Raw genomic sequence first — 20038 nt, forward strand, 5'->3', positions numbered from 1 at the left:
CCATTCTCACTGGTGTGAGGTGAAATCTCAGGGTTGTTTTGATTTGCATTTCCCTTATGACTAAAGATGTTGAACATTTCTTTAGGTGTTTCTCCGCCATTCGGCATTCCTCAGCTGTGAATTCTTTGTTTAGCTCTGAGCCCCATTTTTTAATAGGGTTATTTGTTTCCCTGTGGTCTAACTTCTTGAGTTCTTTGTATATTTTGGATATAAGGCCTCTATCTGTTGTAGGATTGGTAAAGATCTTTTCCCAATCTGTTGGTTGCCGTTTTGTCCTAACCACAGTGTCCTTTGCCTTACAGAAGCTTTACAGTTTTATGAGATCCCATTTGTCAATTCTTTTTTTTTTTTTTTTTTTTTTTATTAACTTGAGTATTTCTTATATACATTTCGAGTGTTATTCCCTTTCCCGGTTTCCGGGCAAACATCCCCCTCCCCCCTCCCCTTCCTTATGGGTGTTCCCCTCCCAACCCTCCCACCATTGCCGCCCTCCCCCCATAGACTAGTTCACTGGGGGTTCAGTCTTAGCAGGACCCAGGGCTTCCCCTTCCACTGGTGCTCTTACTAGGATATTCATTGCTACCTATGGGGTCAGAGTCCAGGGTCAGTCCATATATAGTCTTTAGGTAGTGGCTTAGTCCCTGGAAGCTCTGGTTGCTTGGCATTGTTGTACTTTTGGGGTCTCGAGCCCCTTCAAGCTCTTCCAGTTCTTTCTCTGATTCCTTCAATAGGGGACCTATTCTCGGTTCAGTGATTTGCTGCTGGCATTCGCCTCTGTATTTGCTGTATTCTGGCTGTGTCTCTCAGGAGCGATCTACATCCGGCTCCTGTCGGTCTGCACTTCTTTGCTTCATCCATCTAGTCCAATTGGGTGGCTGTATATGTATGGGCCAAATGTGGGACAGGCTCTGAATGGGTGTTCCTTCAGTCTCTGTTTTAATCTTTGCCTCTCCCTTCCCTGCCAAGGGTATTCTTTTTCCTCATTTAAAGAAGGAGTGAAGCATTCACATTTTGATCATCCGTCTTGAGTTTCGTTTGTTCTAGGGATCTAGGGTAATTCAAGCATTTGGGCTAATAGCCACTTATCAATGAGTGCATACCATGTATGTCTTTCTGTGATTGGGTTAGTTCACTCAGGATGATATTTTCCAGTTCCAACCATTTGCCTACGAATTTCATAAACTCGTTGTTTTTGATAGCTGAGTAGTATTCCATTGTGTAGATGTACCACATTTTCTGTATCCATTCCTCTGTTGAAGGGCATCTGGGTCCTTTCCAGTTTCTGGCTATTATAAATAAGGCTGCGATGAACATAGTGGAGCACGTGTCTCTTTTATATGTTGAGGCATCTTTTGGGTATATGCCCAAGAGAGGTATAGCTGGATCCTCAGGCAGTTCAATGTCCAATTTTCTGAGGAACCTCCAGACTGATTTCCAGAATGGTTTTACCAGTCTGCAATCCCACCAACAATGGAGGAGTGTTCCTCTTTCTCCACAACCTCGCCAGCATCTGCTGTCACCTGAGTTTTTGATCTTAGCCAATCGCACTGGTGTGAGGTGAAATCTCAGGGTTGTTTTGATTTGCATTTCCCTTATGACTAAAGATGTTGAACATTTCTTTAGGTGTTTCTCAGCCATTCGGCATTCCTCAGCTGTGAATTCTTTGTTTAGCTCTGAACCCCATTTTTTAATAGGGTTATTTGTTTCCCTGCGGTCTAACTTCTTGAGTTCTTTGTATATTTTGGATATAAGGCCTCTATCTGTTGTAGGGTTGGTAAAGATCTTTTCCCAATCTGTTGGTTGCCGTTTTGTCCTAACCACAGTGTCCTTTGCCTTACAGAAGCTTTGCAGTTTTATGAGATCCCATTTGTCAATTCTTGATCTTAGAGCATAAGCCATTGGTGTTTTGTTCAGGAAATTTTTTCCAGTGCCCATGTGTTCCAGATGCTTCCCTAGTTTTTCTTCTATTAGTTTGAGTGTGTCTGGTTTGATGTGGAGGTCCTTGATCCACTTGGACTTAAGCTTTGTACAGGGTGATAAGCATGGATCGATCTGCATTCTTCTACATGTTGCCCTCCAGTTGAACCAGCACCATTTGCTGAAAATGCTATCTTTTTTCCATTGGATGGTTTTGGCTCCTTTGTCAAAAATCAAGTGACCATAGGTGTGTGGGTTCATTTCTGGGTCTTCAATTCTATTCCATTGGTCTATCTGTCTGTCTCTGTACCAATACCATGCAGTTTTTATCACTATTGCTCTGTAATACTGCTTGAGTTCAGGGATAGTGATTCCCCCTGAAGTCCTTTTATTGTTGAGGATAGCTTTAGCTATCCTGGGTTTTTTGTTATTCCAGATGAATTTGCAAATTGTTCTGTCTAACTCTTTGAAGAATTGGATTGGTATTTTGATGGGGATTGCATTGAATCTGTAGATTGCTTTTGGTAAAATGGCCATTTTTACTATATTAATCCTGCCAATCCATGAGCATGGGAGATCTTTCCATCTTCTGAGGTCTTCTTCAATTTCTTTCTTCAGTGACTTGAAGTTCTTATTGTACAGATCTTTTACTTGCTTGGTTAAAGTCACACCGAGGTACTTTATATTATTTGGGTCTATTATGAAGGGTGTCGTTTCCCTAATTTCTTTCTCGGCTTGTTTCTCTTTTGTATAGAGGAAGGCAACTGATTTATTTGAGTTAATTTTATACCCAGCCACTTTGCTGAAGTTGTTTATCAGCTTTAGTAGTTCTCTGGTGGAACTTTTGGGATCACTTAAATATACTATCATATCATCTGCAAATAGTGATATTTTGACCTCTTCTTTTCCGATCTGTATCCCTTTAATCTCCTTTTGTTGTCTGATTGCTCTGGCTAGAACTTCAAGAACTATATTGAATAAGTAGGGAGAGAGTGGGCAGCCTTGTCTAGTCCCTGATTTTAGTGGGATTGCTTCAAGTTTCTCTCCATTTAGTTTAATGTTAGCAACTGGTTTGCTGTATATGGCTTTTACTATGTTTAGGTATGGGCCTTGAATTCCTATTCTTTCCAGGACTTTTATCATGAAGGGGTGTTGAATTTTGTCAAATGCTTTCTCAGCATCTAATGAAATGATCATGTGGTTCTGTTCTTTCAGTTTGTTTATATAATGGATCACGTTGATGGTTTTCCGTATATTAAACCATCCCTGCATGCCTGGGATGAAGCCTACTTGATCATGGTGGATGATTGTTTTGATGTGCTCTTGAATTCGGTTTGCCAGAATTTTATTGAGTATTTTTGCGTCGATATTCATAAGGGAAATTGGTCTGAAGTTCTCTTTCTTTGTTGTGTCTTTGTGTGGTTTAGGTATAAGAGTAATTGTAGATTCGTAGAAGGAATTCGGTAGGGCTCCATCTGTTTCAATTTTGTGGAATAGTTTGGATAATATTGGTATGAGGTCTTCTATGAAGGTTTGATAGAATTCTGCACTAAACCCATCTGGACCTGGGCTCTTTTTGGTTGGGAGACCTTTAATGACTGCTTCTATTTCCTTAGGAGTTATGGGGTTGTTTAACTGGTTTATCTGTTCCTGATTTAACTTTGATACCTGGTATCTGTCTAGGAAATAGTCCATTTCCTGAAGATTTTCAAATTTTGTTGAATATAGGTTTTTATAGTAAGATCTGATGATTTTTTGAATTTCCTCTGAATCTGTAGTTATGTCTCCCTTTTCATTTCTGATTTTGTTAATTTGGACGCACTCTCTGTGTCCTCTCGTTAGTCTGGCTAAGGGTTTATCTATCTTGTTGATTTTCTCAAAGAACCAACTTTTGGTCCTGTTGATTCTTTCTATGGTCCTTTTTGTTTCTACTTGGTTGATTTCAGCTCTGAGTTTGATTATTTCCTGCCTTCTACTCCTCCTGGGTGTATTTGCTTCTTTTTGTTCTAGAGCTTTTAGGTGTGCTGTCAAGCTGCTGACATATGCTCTTTCCTGTTTCTTTCTGCAGGCACTCAGCGCTATGAGTTTTCCTCTTAGCACAGTTTTCATTGTGTCCCATAAGTTTGAGTATGTTGTATCTTCATTTTCATTAAATTCTAAGAAGTTTTTAATTTCTTTCTTTATTTCTTCCTTGACCAGGTTATCATTGAGTAGAGCATTGTTCAATTTCCACGTATATGTGGGCATTCTTCCCTTATTGTTATTGAAGACCAGTTTTAGGCCGTGGTGGTCCGATAGCACGCATGGGATTATTTCTATCTTTCTGTACCTGTTGAGGCCCGTTTTTTGACCAATTATATGGTCAATTTTGGAGAAAGTACCATGAGTAGCTGAGAAGAAGGTATATCCTTTTGCTTTAGGATAGAATGTTCTATAAATATCCGTTAAGTCCATTTGGCTCATGACTTCTCTTAGTCTGTCGACATCACTGTTTAATTTCTGTTTCCATGATCTGTCCATTGATGAGAGTGGGGTGTTGAAATCTCCCACTATTATTGTGTGAGGTGCAATGTGTGTTTTGAGCTTTAGTAAGGTTTCTTTTACGTATGTAGGTGCCCTTGTATTTGGGGCATAGATATTTAGGATTGAGAGTTCATCTTGGTGGATTTTTCCTTTGATGAATATGAAGTGTCCTTCCTTATCTTTTTTGATGACTTTTAGTTGGAAATTGATTTTATTTGATATTAGAATGGCTACTCCAGCTTGCTTCTTCTGACCATTTGCTTGGAAAGTTGTTTTCCAGCCTTTCACTCTGAGGTAGTGTCTGTCTTTGTCTCTGAGGTGTGTTTCCTGTAGGCAGCAGAATGCAGGGTCCTCGTTGCGTATCCAGTTTGTTAATCTATGTCTTTTTATTGGGGAGTTGAGGCCATTGATATTGAGAGATATTAAGGAATAGTGATTATTGTTTCCCTTTATATTCATATTTGGATGTGAGGTTATGTTTGTGTGCTTTCATTCTCTTTGTTTTGTTGCCAAGACGATTAGTTTTTTGCTTCTTCTAGGGTATAGCTTGCCTCCTTATGGTGGGCTTTACCATTTATTATCCTTTGTAGTGCTGGATTTGTAGAAAGATATTGTGTAAATTTGGTTTTGTCATGGAATATCTTGGTTTCTCCATCAATGTTAATTGAGAGTTTTGCTGGATACAGTAACCTGGGCTGGCATTTGTGTTCTCTTAGGGTCTGTATGACATCAGTCCAGGATCTTCTGGCCTTCATAGTTTCTGGCGAGAAGTCTGGTGTGATTCTGATAGGTCTGCCTTTATATGTTACTTGACCTTTTTCCCTTACTGCTTTTAATATTCTTTCTTTATTTTGTGCGTTTGGTGTTTTGACAATTATGTGACGGGAGGTGTTTCTTTTCTGGTCCAATCTATTTGGAGTTCTGTAGGCTTCTTGTATGCCTATGGGTATCTCTTTTTTTAGGTTAGGGAAGTTTTCTTCTATGATTTTGTTGAAGATATTTACTGGTCCTTTGAGCTGGGAGTCTTCACTCTCTTCTATACCTATTATCCTTAGGTTTGATCTTCTCATTGAGTCCTGGATTTCCTGTATGTTTTGGACCAGTAGCTTTTTCCGCTTTACATTATCTTTGACAGTTGAGTCAATGATTTCTATGGAATCTTCCGCTCCTGAGATTCTCTCTTCCATCTCTTGTATTCTGTTGGTGAAGCTTGTATCTACAGCTCCTTGTCTCTTCTTTTGGTTTTCTATATCCAGGGTTGTTTCCATGTGTTCTTTCTTGATTGCTTCTATTTCCATTTTTAATTCCTTCATCTGTTTGATTGTGTTTTCCTGGAATTCTTTCAGGGATTTTTGCCATTCCTCTCTGTAGGCCTCTACTTGTTTATTAATGATTTCCTGTGTTTCCCTAAGTGTGTTCATGTCTTTCTTGAAGTCCTCCAGCATCATGATCAAATATGATTTTGAAACTAGATCTTGCTTTTCTGGTGTGTTTGGATATTCCATGTTTGTTTTGGCGGGAGAATTGGGCTCCGATGATGGCATGCAGTCTTGGTTTCTGTTGCTTGTGTTCCTGCGCTTGCCTCTCGCCATCAGATTATCTCTAGTGTTACTTTGTTCTGCTATTTCTGACAGTGGCTAGACTGACCTATAAGCCTGTGTGTCAGGAGTGCTGTAGACCTGTTTTCCTCTCTTTCAGTCAGTTATGGGGACAGTGTGTTCTGCTTTCCGGCGTGTAGTTTTTCCTCTCTACAGGTCTTCAGCTGTTCTTGTGGGCCTGTGTCTTGAGTTCACCAGGCAGCTTTCTTGCAGCAGAAAATTTGGTCTTACCTGTGGTCCCGAGGCTCAGGTTCGCTCGTGGGTTGCTGCCCAGGTGCTCTCTGCAGCGGCAGCAACCAGGAAGACCTGTGCCGCCCCTTCCGGGAGCTTCAGTGCACCAGGGTTCCAGATGGTCTTTGGCTTTTTCCTCTGGCGTCCGAGATGTGTGTGCAGGGAGCAGTCTCTTCTGGTTTCCCAGGCTTGTCTGCCTCTCTGAAGGTTTAGCTCTCCCTCCCACGGGATTTGGGTGCAGAGAACTGTTTATCCGGTCTGTTTCTTTCAGGTTCCGGCGGTGGTGTCTCAGGCGCTGAAGTCCTGCCGCTCCTGGGCCCTCCCCCACGGGAGCCCAGAGGCCTTATACAGTTTCCTCTTGGGCCAGGGATGTGGGCAGGGGTGAGCAGTGTTGGTGGTCTCTTCCGCTCTCCCATTTGTCAATTCTTGATCTTAGAGCGTAAGCATCTTTCCCTGATTTCTAGCTTTCTGACAACTCGAACCTGTGTGGTATTTTCCCCACAGTTTCTTTTCTCAATTCCTTCTTGGCTTCCCATTGATCAGCATCTCCATGCTTCTCAGACAGTGGTTTCCCACATGCACTTTGTCCTTCACAGTGTGCTTGCCTTGAACTTCTTGTCATTATCTTGGTCTTGAATCTTTCTGGTAGCCAGTGGTTTTGTATAGCTTCCAAGTCCCACTTCCACCCAGCAAATCATTCCTGTTCTCGTTTTATCCTAGAAGGTAATCATCCTTTGGTAACTTTTTCCCCCTCACATATATTCAAAGCAACTCTTCTTCACTTCTGAAGGATGTCTTGACAGTTTTTATAATTTCGGATTTTCAGTTTAAAAGATCAATTAAAATATTTTACTCTATATTCTTATTTGCATGGTTTCTGAGGAGTTGGATATAATTTTTAGTTATTCTACAGGCAAGGTATTTTTCTTCATATTTATTCCCCATAAAATTAAACGTATTTGTATGTATGTATGTATGTATGTATGTATGTATGTGGCAATGTACACAGAGGTTAGAGGACAACCTTTGTAAATATGTGACTCGCAAAGCTTCATCTCTGTAAAATGATTCCTCTTGGGGACAGACCTCATTAAGGGAAGGATATTCTGGCACTTTTTCTGATACACCTTCTGTAATATCTTAGCATGTTGTTCATTGTTGTTCATATGTATTGCATCTGGGTAGGACTATTGATGGCTTTTCTTCCTTAGCAGCTTGCATAGCTCCTTTTGTTACTATGGAAGATAGCTCTCAGAGAAGAGGTTTTTCAGGCCAATTCCAGCTTGAATCCCTCAAGTCTTCTATCCAAAATGTGAAGTGTCTTCAACAATAGGTGCTTCCCTTTAATTTCTGGGAAGCAATGAGAAGCAATATCAATAGTTTATAAATAGTTGTGAGGTCTAGTTGTTTTCTCTTGCTGAAAGCATATAGGAACTTTTATCTAATATTCAGTGTGAGAACCTGACAAAGTTCACAGGATGTGCTGTAGGCTTATATTTTCCAAAACCTACTTTAGTTATGGTTCTTTAATTGTTCAACCTCCCTTCTTGCCCACCACCAACCAGAGGTGGGAGAAAAGAAAGGTGAATGAGAAACAGGAATTATGGACCTGTTTAGAAATAGTTCTTTGGGGCGGTCCCAATCTTCACTGTTAGCAGTCCAGTCCACTAATAAAACACCAAACATGAATTATTAGCAATAGCTAGATCCAGAAAAAAAAATGCGAGGCTCTGCTGGTCGGCACGAGAGTGCAGAATTGGCAAGAAGGAACTGTAATACCACCAGAAGTTCTTTGTGCATTTCTCTCTATGAAGTAACCACAGTGAAGATCAGCAAATAAAGCAAGGTGAACCAATGAAAGAACGCCGTCCACTGTCTGTGGGGTTAGACTTATACCTTTTCTAAACATCACGTGCCTCTCAAGTACTCACTCCAGCAAAACATCACAAGCTCTTTTACTAGAGAACTTCCAGAAAAACACCAGGTGTCTGCTCACAGTAAAACATCCTCTCATAACACAGTTTCCAGGAAAAGAAAATCACATGACACAACTGAATCTGCAACAAAATCAGAATTCCCACTTCAATTTACTTTGTGTATCCCTGGAGGTTCTGTCTCTTAGAACCGTTCATGCTGGCCTTCCAGCTGAGTTAGTCAGGGCTTTCCTGTCTCAGCACTGGTTCTTGCTGTAAGTTGTGTTTTTCTGTTTCCCATTTATTCCCCAAGCTGGGGCCTCTAGTTTTTCCTGCAACGTTCTTCTCTTTCTGGAGAACATTGTATGTTCAGCTTTTGTTAGAACACCATGAAGATGTCTGGTCTTACATGTGAGGCTGGCAGAATAATGAAAGTCCATTCTGAATGACCTCCTTCCTCTGAAGGTGAGAACATGCAGGTATTTCCGTCTGTATTTTTATAAAAGTAACATGATCTCACAGACTGGCATACTGCAGAGTCAGCGAAAGTTTACAGTGAGATGACAATTTTTCTCTTCTACTATTGTGATTAGGATGAGATGATCTAATTTGCTTACGGGGATTTCCCACCCACAGAATACTGGTGCAGGAGTTCCTCCACCTGGATGCGGTCAGTACGGCATCACTCGCTGAGTGCCCTATGGGCACACAGAAATGCGCTCCTGTTCTCCATCGACTCACTCTGGAAGGTTACTTGGCAGCATGAACTTACGGGGAAAGGTTCTGACAAATGATATGACCTAACAAGAAACACAAAATCCACGGAGCAGAAACATAAACACGGGTCCTTGATTTACAAAGCTTTTATTACTTACAGAAATTTACCTCTTTTGTATATTTTCACTATCCAAAGCCTTCCCTGTCTGGTATCACCACCATCAGTCATGTGTGGCTTTTAAACACCAGACATGTGCTCAGTACAAACTAAGATGTGGTTTCAAGGATTTAGAGTATCAGATGGAAAATATATTTAATACTCTTATAAATTATTAAGATCACCATAGGAATATTTGATTAAATTGTATTAGGTTTATGTTTTTTATTTTACTTTGTGTATGTCTACTGGAAGTTTTAAAATTACATTTATTTGTGCCTGACAGCATTGATCAAAACAGGAAGGTGAAAGAATTGATAATTTTACACACACACACACACACACACACACACACACACACACACACACACACACATCTGTGTTCCCAAATTAACAAGTGACTTTATTAACCCCATGTCCTGGGCAGGTATTCTCTGCACTTGCCTATGAAGTTTACTCTGGTGGGAGAGTCTGAGGGACTCACTAGTGGTATCATAGGATTGTCCCTACTCAAGGCCAGTCTCACAGCTTGCATACCAGTATCCCACTTTCCTGGCTGGCTCTGTGACAGCTTGTCTGCTTGCCACCATGCTGTCTCTCAAAGACAATGTTACCTTGTTTCCTTGCAAGTCCTCTGGAGACAGTCTGCAGGGCGCCTAGTGCCCTGTAATTTTTAAGACATGGTGCCAGGAGCTCTGTGGTGAGTAGCATCATCTGGTGAAATAAAAGTATCTTCCCCATGTAGGCATCATCCCTACTCAACCCTCGCATCCCAGCGTCTTCTTGTTATACCTGGTCTGAATGCATTCTTTAGGCATCAAAACAAATCCCATCGATAGTGAATGAAGCAGAAAAAGTAAAACAACAAACAATCAGACAAACAAAGAAAAAACCAACCAAACAAACGAAAAGATGGAGAGGCAATTCTGCATATCTCATTAGTTTTCGATATCAAATCTGTAAGTCTTTGTAATTAAACAAAGTAAAATTCTAATCGTATGTACTTGACTCATTTGTTCAGACATTTCTCCATTCATCAAAATAGTATCAGCTATTCAGTAGTCTCTACCATTGACCCCAGTAATATGCACTCCTTTCCTTCAAAGCACTGTTAGGAGTCACATAGGCAAATAGGCACACTGTGAGGCTAAACGTGAGTATGCCTTTGGAAGTGGTTTCCCTACTCCCATCCCCAGTGGGCTTTGGAGACAAAAGAACATTTGCTTCAAGTTGACCAGGGGATGTTAAAAGGTAGATATAAATCTGAATTTTGAGGGATCAAAGGAAAACTTTTTTTTCCAAAAAGGATATTTGGGTCTCAATTAAGGTCAAATAATCAAGCAAGAATGTGATCTAAGGGAGGATCTGGGGCTAGAATCAGGAAAAGTAGTCAGATTGCATATGACTTTTTAATACTAGGCTGATGAATGCCTCTAATTTTCTCTCCCTGCTAGTTTTCACAAATCATTCTAAGGGGATCAAAACTGAACTGATTTAAACAAATGCATTCAGTGAAGAGAAGGCAATATAAATACTATCTTCCACAGAAGATGAAATGCAGATAAAATAGGCAAGAATGGGTGGCAGAGATGAGTAAAAGTCCCCTTTCTGTTTCCCCAAGTAGCATCATGAAGGAGACCACTGTTAACAGATGGCTTCACTCTGAGCTGTCCTCCTCATCTGCCAGACTCACATATTTAATGCTCAGTATCTGGTTTGTGGCACTAGTTGGAAAGCTGTCCTGTAGGAGGTGGGGCCTTGCCGGCTGGTACCGGCATACGAGGATCGTGCCCATTTCTGGTTCTGGCCAGTTCTCTCTGCTTCCTAGTGTAGGCCGTTTGAGGAGTGCCCACACATTTTCACACCAGCAATGGAGCAGTTCACACTGGTCTACCTTCTGTGCCATGATGATGGATTATGGATGATGATGTCGCCCTGAAACTGTGAGTTAGAAGAAACAGTTCCTTCTCTGAGCTATTCTTTGTCATATGCTCCAGGCTGGGTAGAATATTACCACTAATCGTATCCCTGTCTAGCTTCAAATAAATGAGTTTCAAGCTACGATATTTACTGCATAATTACTGGGGGATGACCCCTAATTTAAATCTCTAATGCTAGTCTATTACCCCAACTGTGCTCCCCAAAGACTTGCTGTTTGAGATTCTCTGGTTTATTTCTTTTCCAGTCTTCTCTGTCCTAGGGGCTCCTCTTCCTCCTCCTCCTCCTCCCCCTCCTCCTCTTCCTCCTCCTCCTCCTCTTCCTCCTCCTCTTCTTCCTCCTCCTCCTCTTCCTCCTCCTCTTCTTCCTCCTCCTCCTCTTCCTCCTCCTCTTCCTCCTCCTCCTCCTCCTCCTCCTCCTCCTCCTCCTCCTCCTCCTCCTCCTTCTTCTTCTTCTTCTTCTTCTTCTTCTTCTTCTTCTTCTTCTTCTTCTTCTTCTTCTTCTTCTTCCTCTCTCTCTCTCTCTCTCTCTCTCTCTCTCTCTCTCATCTCTCCTCTTTGTGGTCTCTACCTGTGACTTCTAGCTCAGTAACTCAAACTCCACCTCTCTCTATCCCCCCCCCCCCAGTAATGAGCTGTTGCCAGTTTTATTTAACCAATAGTCTTTAATCTGGGAGCAAAATTTCCACAACAAAGGCTGATATACTCGAGGATCCCCTCTTCTCATCCTGGAGCAACCAGATCTCAGAGTACAGAATTTAGCATTTGAATACAAACATCACAGGAACAACTGCCTACAGGACTGTGTTAGAAAACTAACTGTCAAGATATTTACAATAAAACTAGGTAAGAGCATCCATTGTGTAGGAGAAACTGATCAAATTGAAAGGAAATCTCTGAAATGTACTAAGCCATATATAAAGTTCTGAACCAAGAATCAAAGGGAGTGACCTTAGCTATGATTCACAGCAACAGGATATGGAAACTGATGAGGTCCCCTTCCTTTAGCCAGGCAGGAACCCCAGTGGAGAGATAGAGACCCCAACCCACCCACAAAACTTTCTACCCCAAATTCTGCCTACAAGAAACATAGGCATGGGGGATGGAGCAGAGACTGAGGGAATAGCTGACTAATAACTGACCCAAATTGAGAGCCATCCCATGGGCAAACACTAACCCCTAACACTGTTAATGATACTCTGCTATGCTTGCAGATGGGAGCATGTTGTCCTCTGAGAGGCTGCCCCCAGCAGCTGACTCAGACTGATAGAGACCCATAGCCAAACAGTGGATGGAGCTTGGGGACTCTTATGGAAGAATAGGAGGACAGATTGTAGGCCAGAAGGGAAAAGAACCTCACAGGAAGATCAACAAAATAACTAACTTGGACACTTGGGGCTCTCAGAGTCTGAACCACAACCAAAGAACACACAAGGGCTGGATCTAGGACTCCCTACAAATATGTAGCAGATGTGCAGCTTGTTCTCCATGTGGGTCCCCGAACAACTAGACTGAGGGCTATCCCAAAAGCTATTGCCTGTATATGGGATATGTTCCTCTAGCTGGGCTGCCTTGTCTGGCCTCAGTAGGAGAGGAAGAGCCTAGCCTCGCAGAGACTTGACCCCCCCCCCCCCAGGGGACTCGGCTCAGAGAAGAAGAAGATAGAAGGATTGTGGGAGGGGGATGACTGGGAACCCGTTTACATCCCAGAGAGTGGGATGTAAAGTGAATAAGTGAAACAAACAAATCTACAAACCCAGGGTGGGGGTTTTTATTTGTATAGGATCTGAACCTATACAAATTCATTTTATTTGTGAGTGTGCATAGGTGTATATTCCTGTGAGTGCACACAGCTGCCAGAAGAGGGCGCCAAGTGCCCGGTGCTCTCCTCTATCAGTTTCCATCAGTGTTCCTTCCCCTGGGGCTCGTGTTTTCTTATTGAGGGAAACCAGCAAGCACCCTTGCTTCATCTTTACTCTTCTTCCCACTCTAACGTTGGGTTATAGTCATGTGTGGGATGCACAGCTTCTTACACGGTGCTGGAATCTGAACTCTGGCCTTGAGACTGCATGATAAATGCTCTTACCTGACATGGCTCCTCTCCAGCCCACTAGTGCCTTTCATATGTAACTTGTAAAGTTATCTGGGACCTTACTAATATGGGTAGTTTCTGAATGGGCCTCATCAAATCCCAAGACAAGATCCCTGCCATAGAATTTTTGGCCTCTTTAAAACACACGCTGAAATTTAATTCCAATTGTAACTATTTTAAGAAATGATACCTTTAATATGAATACTTTGGGTAAGAAGGCTTGGTCTTTTTGATTTCTGTCATGTGAAGCACTGGCTTCCCTCCCTTTGGAGGATAGAGTGTGCCAGGTGCCAAGTCTTGACCTTAGTTTTTTTTTTTTTTTCCAACTTTCAGAATTTAAAACCAATACCTATTTTTTTTTAAATAAATTGCTATCTTAGGTATTCTGTTACAGCAGTACAAAATGAATGACGAAAGCTCTCTGGTATTGCAGCCGGCCTGCAGCACTCACTTTAAGTAGAAAGAGTAAGCCAGTGGGAAAATCTGGTACAATCATAAAAGAGATTCATGGAATATTTGTGTAAAGGTGTAGCCATTTAATTGTCTTGATGTAGAGCCAGGACCTTTCCTTTATGATATAATCTGGATGAAGTGTGCATTTAAGTTTCTATGATTCTAGAAATTTCCCGGTTTTATAGTTTTCCCAGTTTTAACAACAGAACCGTTAGTACCTAATTTACCAAGTGTGTGGAAAGCAATCAAATCTTCACAGAGGCAAGTATTTTTTTAACCCAGATTTGGATCCCATATAATATTTAGCCAAATTATGAAATTATTGTAACAAATAATCCAGTGTAAATAGGTTTGAAGATAAATATATTAAATTCTTAGTAAGTAAGTAGCGAAGGGGTCAGGCTTGTCCAGATTTGTTAGCTTTGAGCAGTCAGCTAGCCTTGGGCTTTCCTTGGCATGTTTTAAGAAGGAGCATTTGCTAACCAGCAGATGGATAATGGGAGGTCGACAATGTGACTGACAGACAGCATAGGTAATGGGAGGTCGACAATGTGACTGACAGACAGCATAGGTTAAAGATCCATCTCTCTGAGAATCTGGATGTGTGCTTAGGGGTGATAAAAAGCTCAGAGTGAAACAAGGCACAATTTGGATGACACAATGTCCTTCCTTAGATATTGTATCTTGACTGTTTGTGAGACATGGACAGCAGCTGGTTCCACACTATGTCCTCTGGAAAAGAACAGTCCTGAGAATCTCCTGGGAAATCTTCTTGGTTTAGAGTGAGGTACATAAATGATATCTACAGTCTAATGGTTCTGGAAGCCCCGGGTGATGTGGAACAGGGTGATTTTTAGTGAAATTAAATCCATAGAACATCTGGTCTGTACCAATAGCCACACTCACTGAAGCTGACTAACACACCCAGGCTCTCATGACTAAATAGTGGTGCCCAAATGACAAAATATAGCCAACTGTTTTCAGCAATAAGGTTCAAGGATGACTGCCAAGAACATATAAAATGTTCCCACATATAGATAAGAAAGCAAACCTAACTGCCAAAAGGGCAAAGTATATGAACTGATAATTTCCTCAAGATGGTCTCAGAGAAATCAGATGGAGATGAGCTATTGGGTTAACAAAATATGATAATAGGCATAATATCCTGTGTTAGCATGGATGTCAGTCAATAGGCTCAAAATACAACACTGCACTGTATACACTGACGGTCCTTTTAAAGGACAATACCACAAAACATGCATCTTGAGTAATTCCCAAGCACCAGTATTGCTTAATGGGCCAGGAGTCTAACAGTAAAACGCCAAATTCCTCTTCTCATAAAACTTTCCTTTTAGTGGAGGGAGTTAAACAACAAGAAAATAGGTTCTGGGTTGATAAAGCCCAGGCATAAAATTAAGCAAGACAAAGCAAAAGAGAGAGAAGCATCATAGAAGAGTCAGGGAGAGCTTCACCTTTGGCTGTCTGCTATACAGGAAGAATATAATTACATGCATTTAAGGATCATCACAAATCATTATTTAGAATAGCAGGTTGAAAAATGTCCTGGGTATGATCCATTTATGTTAAAATGTGTCTGTGTTTACATACATGAATCTATCTAATACAATGTTTTAAACACATGGGACAGCACAGGCTTACATGACCAAACCTCTGAATGCTGGCTGCCTCTGCAGTTGATTGCACAGACCATGGTATGAAGAAAGGAGATAAAATGCTCTATTACTAAGGTAAATGCTTTTTTTTTTAAACAAAAGAAATCTTTATTTGACAAAATAATATACTGGGAGGGCATTATATTATTTACTTTTTTACCAGAAAAAAAATCTGACAGAAACAACATGAGATTGATTTTGGATCCTGTTTTGAGAATCGGTTCCTTGTGGCAAGGAGGGCACCGTGGGCAGCTGAGTTCACAGCAGCGGGACTGTGAGGCACATGCTGATCAAATCATGGTGAGGCAGGAGAGTGAGCCGCAGACGGGTGGAAGCTTCAGAATTCCATCTCTAATACCAACTTCCTTCAGTTGGGCCCCACCTCCTAAAGATTCTAGAGCTTCTCAGGACGGCACCCCCGACTACAGACCAGAACTTCAAAATCCTAACAGGCGTTAGGAAAAACAACAAAACAACGACAAAGAAAGAAACAACCCCTCCCCCCTAATTGGAGATGCCAATAATGACAAAGCATGCAAAAATTAAAGTGAAGAATGTGGGGGCTGTGCACACGAAATAAAAATTATCAGCAGGTTTTAAGCAAGCACAGCAAGAAGAAAAGCCAGAAGTAGTTATGGTTGTGGAGCACCGTACAGTTCAGAGGACAGTTCACACCCAGTCACCCTACCTACTAATGCTCCTGGACCGCTTACCCACTCTATGTGATAGCACCTCTGATGACACAGTGGGTGATACTGACGAAGTTGAATGTCCCCCAAATGTTATGTAAAGGGTGCCCCATTTCACCGAAGTCAGAGGCTCCTGGGTGTCCAAATGAGGCACCAACAGAAGTGGAACATCTTGATGTGCCCTTCAGCATCTTGGCACCTCAGGAACATCCGTGAAAGTTGGAAAATAGATGTTTAGTAAACAGAGTTAAAACAAATGGCCGAGGTATAAAGGGCAGGACATAACTGAGGGACACAGTAGTGCCCAGATTCCAAACCCATCACTTAATGGCTGTCACTTTCTGTTAGGAGAAAATTAACAGGTCTCCAGACCCCAGCTGGGGCATTAGTTACACTCATGCGCAGGGAGAAGTATGACATCGGGCTGACCTTTTTTGCTATAGTGACATTTGCCTCGATAAGCTGTATTGACAGTTTTCAGAAAGTAAAGAGGCTTAGCTCTCTTCCTAGGTTTCTAGGAAATGCAAGTTTACACATCTCAAGTGAGCAATTAGCTTTGAAATAAATTACTACATTTGTTATTGCCTTAAAATATTTATGGTACATTGCTACTCTAATATTTTTAAGTTTTCATAAAGTGATCTCCCAGCTCTGACCACTGTACATGGTGGGAGTGGGTGACAATTAATTTTGCCTAGCACAAGTATGAAGTGACCTCTCCAGAACTTCCACTGAAAGAGGAGAAAACACAATCTCCCAACATTCCTCTGGAATCCCTTTTTTTATTTGTTAGATAGAGTTTCTTTCTCTACCTCAATACTAATGTTGCCAAGGGCTGTGCCTAGAAGTATTCTCCAAAGGCCTACATGCTAAGAAGTTGCCCCCATGCTCTGGTACCATAGAGGGGGCGGGACTCTTCAGAACCTTCTTAAGGTGATAAGTAGCATGCCCATTGAAGGGTCATGGCACTCCAGTTCCCTTCTTGTCTCTTAATTTTTCAAACAGATGTGACAATACATACTTGCTTGTCATAATATACTGTTTCCTCAGGATACAGCCAACCTGTAATGGAATGAAACTATGAGCCCAAACACATTTTCGTTTTTAATGGTCACAAATACACTGTCAAAGATGGACTGCCAACTAACACACCATTTCTGTCAAAGTATAGAATGAACTTTCAGTAGATTGTAGGTTCATTCAGGGTTACCGTGCTTTAGAGCTTTGGGACAAAGCTCAGGACTTTCACAAGATGCCTGGTCCTGTCCCAGCAGATCCCTTCCTGGAGTAGGTAGATGGTCACAGGTCACTTGTGAAGCCAAATGCAGAAGGGTTTCTGTCATCCGTTAGAATTTCTTTTCTTCCTACTAATTTCCCGTTTCTTCTCATCCAGTTCCTGGTCCCATTCTTTAGTATTCCACAGTGCATTTTCTTTATTATTTCCAATGTGTTTTGATTTAAAATGCTTGCCAGCACTGTGCTTCCAACTTTTTGTTCATCTTAAGATCTCTAGGGTCACATAAAACAGCTATGTCTGCAGGTACAGGCCTAGATAAAACGAAATGGTCAAAAACAAAACTGTAACAGACTCGTTCAGACTTCGTCCATGTGAAATGCTGTCAACCATGATTTAAAAGTGCTCCTTAGTGTCGTTTAGAGGTTACATCCTTGGAGTGAGAGTTATAATTTATTGGGAGAAATTCGATTTAGTAACCCTATGTACTCTCACACTAAAGGGACTGAGCAGCATTTGTCTCTGTCTCTGAGTGTTTAAACATTTAACATGAAGGTAGGGGCAGTGTTCCGGCAGAGGATGGTTTCTTGGAGATTGTCTCTGGGGTTTCCTTGGCTGATGACTGTTGTGGCAGACACTCGAATTCTGTTTGCTACACTTGCAAAGGGGACTGGGGGTTACTCCACTGAAGTGAGAACAAAAGAACAGTGGCTTCATGAAGCTCACTTCTTGTCCTCATTAAAACTGCACCATTGTTTTTCAACTTGAAATATTAGTGAGGATTTAGGGAAATAAACCTGCTCTCTAATGAGATGAAATTGGAGGCTTATTGGCTCAGCTGTAAATGATCTTTGAGGTGTTGGTAATTCAACCAAATCTCTGATGCCTGCTGTGTGAAGCCCATTGATAATATTATTCAGTGAACACGGGTCAGGGGAGTGGGAATAATTAACAGAAATTGTTGTGTTCACAAGCTAATGATAACACTTGAGGATGATGCTATCATTAGCTTGTGAGCTAAACAAATTTTGCTCACAACGATAGAGATTCGTAACATCAAGATGGGTCATCTAGCAGTGAACTATTAGTCAGCTTAGTCACTGGATGTAGTCCATTATGTGCTTAGCTACCCAAGGAAGACATATATTACCCCATCTTGCTGTTAGGGCTAATGTTCTGGTCTAATGTTTAGACACAGCACTCCAATAGGGCAGCTCTGGTGTGCTGATTTTCCAGGACTCCCATATAGTCTCTCTCCAGGGAATGCAAGGAGGAAAGAAACAAAAATGATTTCCATGTCATGCCACTGACTCTGTGGCATCAATAATGCTAGCTATGAGGTCTTGCCATTCTTTATCTCTGTCCATACTGCACCTACATTAGTTTCCTAGTCTTCAGATTAGTTACCCCAGAAGCATTGTGGGAGAAACATACACATGCACACACACACACACACACACACACACACACACACACACACACACAGATACACACACAGAGAGAGAGAGAGAGAGAGAGAGAGAGAGAGAGAGAAAACCTTCCGTTAATCTCTTCATTTCTCTCCTTTTATTAGTCTGCTTCTTGTTCATCTTTTCAGTGCATCTTGTGTGATATAAAACTGGATGGATTTCTCTACTGCGTATGTCATTGGCACTTATTTTCTCATAGCAAAGCTGGCTTTTCTAGGGATGGGTCTGATAAAATAATCAAATCGACTGCCATGGTCCCTGTACCATGGCAGTTTCTTCATAAGCAAACTGAAACCCGATGCAAGTGGTGAACAGGAGAAAAAAGTCAACGCTTACCCAATCACACACTATAGCTAGAGATGCTCTACTTGAACCAAATAAACACTTTATTTTCTTGCACTGCAATTTGGAAAAGCTTTCCCTTGCTCTCCTTTCAATAGTGAGCTGAACTGCTTGCCATCTGGTACAAGTTTTAGTGCATCCAAATTACCTTTCATCAGGTTATTTCTTACCGCTGGAATTAAAAGGAGTGGAAGAAGGTGGAAGCCATTGGAGACACTGATGTGAAGTCAGCGCATGCTGTGTTGATCTACGAATCCATCTGCATCTCTCTCTGGTGGGAGAGGCAAACTCACTCCTGACAGGAGTCACAGGAAGACAGTCATCACGTTGGGGTGCACTGAATCAGAGCCCATCTAAGGGATCAATTTTGGGGCAGCTGTTGATCCAGAGCACCTCTAGGAAGGCTGTAGAAGCCAGAGCCATGTCCTGCTCTTTTTCTTGTGGTGAAACTGAAAGCAGGTTTTGCAGAAGCTGCAGATGGGTCCTAGTCTCTTTTCCCGTTGCTGTGATAAAATACTCCAACAAAAGTAACAGAAAGGAAATGGGTTTATTTTGGCTGCAGTTTAAGTCCATCATGGTGACCAGTCAAGGCAGCAGGAGCTCGAAGCAGCTGGTCACATTGTAGCCACAGTCTGGAAGCAGGAGCAATGTGTGCTACTACTCAGTCCAGTTTCTTCACTGCGGTGTGCCAGGACCTCAGGCAGAGAACGGTGCCGCCCACAGCGGCTGGGTCTTGCTATCTTAGTTAATGCAGGCAAGACAATCCCTCACAGGAATGCCAAGAAACTCATCTAGATATTCTTCTAGATTCTATCAAGTTAACAACACATGGTTTGGTCCTTAATTAAAAAAAAACCTCTATACTGGGTAATTCCAGCTTATACTGGATAACTCCAAAATAACTGTTTTATCAATGGCATTATGACAACTAATGTGTTACTCCACTTTTTAAAATGTTCATGGATAGCATTTTATGCAGTGGTTTTGGTAATGTTTTGAATAGCGGCACCTACCATATCCTGTGCTGCATGATGGAAAGCTTAATCTGCATTCTGAGGAGGACCATGGATCTTTAACGTTCTGCTCAGCTGTG

The sequence above is a fragment of the Rattus norvegicus genome, chromosome 6 (genome assembly GCF_036323735.1).
Source record: "Rattus norvegicus strain BN/NHsdMcwi chromosome 6, GRCr8, whole genome shotgun sequence".
Taxonomy (NCBI): domain Eukaryota; kingdom Metazoa; phylum Chordata; class Mammalia; order Rodentia; family Muridae; genus Rattus; species Rattus norvegicus.